Source organism: Doryrhamphus excisus, linkage group LG13, assembly GCF_037039965.1.
Source record: "Doryrhamphus excisus strain RoL-2023G ecotype Guam linkage group LG13, RoL_Dexc_Guam_v1.1, whole genome shotgun sequence".
In the NCBI taxonomy this organism is placed as follows: Eukaryota; Metazoa; Chordata; class Actinopteri; order Syngnathiformes; family Syngnathidae; genus Doryrhamphus; species Doryrhamphus excisus.
In genome coordinates this window covers 1,568,290-1,571,926 of record NC_136369.1, presented here as the reverse complement: position 1 = coordinate 1,571,926, position 3,637 = coordinate 1,568,290, and positions in this window count along the sequence as shown.

Genomic DNA, 3,637 nt, shown 5'->3' with positions numbered 1-3,637 from the left:
GTTGCCGAACGTCAAGCATGGTGGTACAAGCACCATGGTTCAGGGCTTTATGAGTGCTGCCGAAACTAAGGATTTTCGATTCATTAGGGGAGAAAGATGAATTCCAACATGGAGTGTGACATTGTGGAGAAGAGCATGGCCCCCTCCTTTTGTCTTTTTGAGGTAATTGCATGCAGCATATCATGCATTGTCGTCTTGCTAGGGACATCAAAGTAGCCAAACAATCAAAATATTTTGTTTTTGTTCATACTGTGGATTTCGGCCTTAAATTGTTAATAGCGACAAAACCAGCAAGTTGTTATGGTGGTTTAGGGAGATAATTGTGTCTTGTCTGATTCAGGCAGGCATGGTGGTGTAAGCGTCACAGTCTGGGGGCTGCATGAGTGCTGCTGACACCAGGGATCTGAAACTGAAATAAAGTACTACAGTAAAATGAAAAGTGCATTCAGTGGATGTTCATTTACAGTACAAGATAAACTGCCAGAGGTCCTCCGCACGTTCCCCACATCGTCATCATCCACTTCCTTCCCTCCAACATCAGAGATGGCGACCCCAGACAGCTTCCAGGATTCATTAAACACATTTTCCTAGACGACCTGTGGGACACTCGGCGGCGCCTTGAGCTGATGAGACGACGGCGATTTGTGATCCGCTGACTCTGCGCTTTGCGGGTTCCTGCTTGCGGAGAGGCTCCTCCCCCTGGTGGTCGTCTCCTGCTGCTTTGGACAGCCAATTAGTGTGAGAGCAGTGGACAGTGGTTGATGAAAGCCACAAACGCTGCCTTGACTAATTAGCAGCAGCGTTGTTGCATTTGAGCGTTTATCACGCAGTGTAGAACAACAACTTTAGGTGATTAGTTGCTGTTGTTGGTTTTTTTTTTGTAATAATGTATACATTCAAGTACACCATGTGGGCATACTGTAGTATCGGGCCACATCTACACCTAGAGGAAGTGAAAATAAAGAATAATAATAATAATAATAATTCATTCATTCATTCATTTTCTCACGAGGGTCGCGGGGGTGCTGGAGCCTATCCCAGCTGTCTTGGGGCGAGAGGCGGGGTACACCCTGGACTGGTCGCCAGCCAATCACAGGGCACATATAGACAAACAACCATTCACACTCACATTCGTACCTACTATGGACAATTTGGAGTGGCTAATTAACCTAGCATGTTTTTGGAATGGAGTACCCGGAGAAAACCCACGCATGCATAATAATAATAATAATAATAATAATAATAATAATAATAATAATAATAATAATAATAATAATAATAATAATAATAATAATAATAATAATAATAATAATACATTTTATTTGGAGAGCGCTTTTCAAAATACAAAAGACGCTTTACAGAAAAAATGTAGTTGAATAAAAGTAAGTAAACAGAGTAAAATGTACATTAAAATACAACAATAAATGACAAATAATAGCAACAATAACAGTATTTATTATCATTACCGGCGTTGTGCTCCTCCAAACTCCTCCAGGGGACTTTGACCAAATGCGCCCAAAACAAAATATGATGGGCAAAGACGAACTGAGAAGGATCTTACACTAGCCAATAAGATTTGATGACTTGCTAATCAACATGAAAGACGGCTAACTCGGCTCCACTCGGTCAGCCTCGTGTAATAATTGTTGTGCATGATGAAGATGACACCATGAGGTATCCATATGCCATCTAGCCACCCTGTTTGGGGGCTTTCCTGTGTTTATTTACCAACCGCTATGTGGGCAGTCTCACTACGGAAGTGGTCTTTGGAGACCCGGGCCAGCTGTGAGACATAATCCCTCCAATGTCCTAGGTCTGCCCCACGGCTCCAGGGACCAGATGGCCGAGCCCCCACAATGGCTCCTTTCCATGTGAAGGAGCAGCACCTCCTCTGAGATGACCGAGCTGCTCAACATCTCGAGGTGGCCGCTTGTATCCACGATGTCATTCTTTTGGTCAGCACCGAAGGTTTCTAGTTTCAATGTTTCTGGTTGTAACTTATGACAATAAAATCATCTTTTGGATCCTGCTAAGAATCAGACTGGAAGAGGTTCTACTGTACGCCAACCTCGAGTTGGCTTTGTCCAAGGCCACATCATTCATGTTCTTGTAATGTCACATTAAAAGTAATCAAGTTCCTCTCTGCTTGTGTGACGTAACACATTTCCTGTGTGTGTGTGTGTGTGTGTGTACACAAACAATGGCTTCTCAGCGTGTGCAAAGCGAGGCGAGGACGCCATCAAGGCAATTAAGGTGCAACTTGTCAACGCTCGCTCCTCACTGTCAGGGCGTGCAAGGCCCGGGGAGAAGCGGGATGAATGTTTAATTCATGTCCAAATAAACCTCTCAAAACAAAGACAAATTTGCTGAAAGATTGACACAATGAGTACACACAATGAGTGCGACGACGTCCCTCGCCGCCGTCGCCGAGAAACTGACAAACTTTCTCCCGCCTTTCCAATTAGAATGACTTTTGGATGCGGCGCCGCCACGGGTGTCAAGCGGCGTCTCAGGCGACTCGCCTCCGGAGAGACAGGAAGCCTCTGCTGGAGTAAATAAAGCTTGTTGGGGGACGTTACGCCATGCTAGCTCCTGCTCGCAATTACAGCCAGGAAGTAGTTTTGATCCATTTTTACCCAATTTACAAGATTATTAGCTTATTTAGAATAAACGTGGGGGTGCTCCTGGAAGGCGTGGTTGTTTTTAATGTCAGATCGACCACCTTAGAGTCCATTCACGGTGTGATTGGTTGAAGCTAAAGGGGACGGACCAGCAGCATTTTCATTTTTTGGAGCATGGGAAATGGAGTCCATGATCGCACATCTTAAAATGATTTCAAATTGTATTACAAAAATGTCATCGACAAGGAAGAGACCGGAATGAAAGCACACAGACTCTAGCCACACCCTTCTTCTCTATAGAAAGTGCCATAAACTTAAGTTTGTGTAGCGGTGAAAGGGAAGCTTGTGTGAGTGAGAATAATGCATCTATCGGGTGTCTGCTTCATCTTCCAGTCATTTTCCATCATTATCACTTTCATTACCTGTGAGTGTTGTGCAACTCTAGTTGTGCTACGTGAGTGTGGGAGCTGTTAGACCAAAACAAAGCTGCATCTCTGCTTTGTGATGTAGTAAGCTAATAATCCTATGGTTGTTCTGCTTCCTCCAACCGGAGCATGCAAACTATGGTGTAAAAAAAAAAAATCCATACGTTCACGCTATCCAGTTAGCATGAGCATATTTGACAGATATTTTTCTTCGGTGAGTTTTTTGAGGAAAAACTCCCAACATTTTGCAGTAAGACTTCCAACTTTTATTCCTACTCCTCACCTTTTCTATCTGCAGACGATTTAACGGGGAAAAAACTCAACAAAGTTAAACTCTTAAATGCTTGCTGTGTCGAGACAAACAAACTAAAAATAGCAGCAGCCGAGCATATCAAGTTTGTTTGCATTCATACGTCGCCTCCATTTGTTCCAACAGCAGATAAAGTTCTGGTAGTTTGGCAGTGGTCCAGTAGCTTGTAGTTCATAGGAAGCCATCTTTCTGGAAAAACACATATTCAAGATGCAATTCTTCATTAGCATGTAACCGCTGGAGGGGGGGGGTGTCCTTGGACCTTGAAACGAAGATGGTGT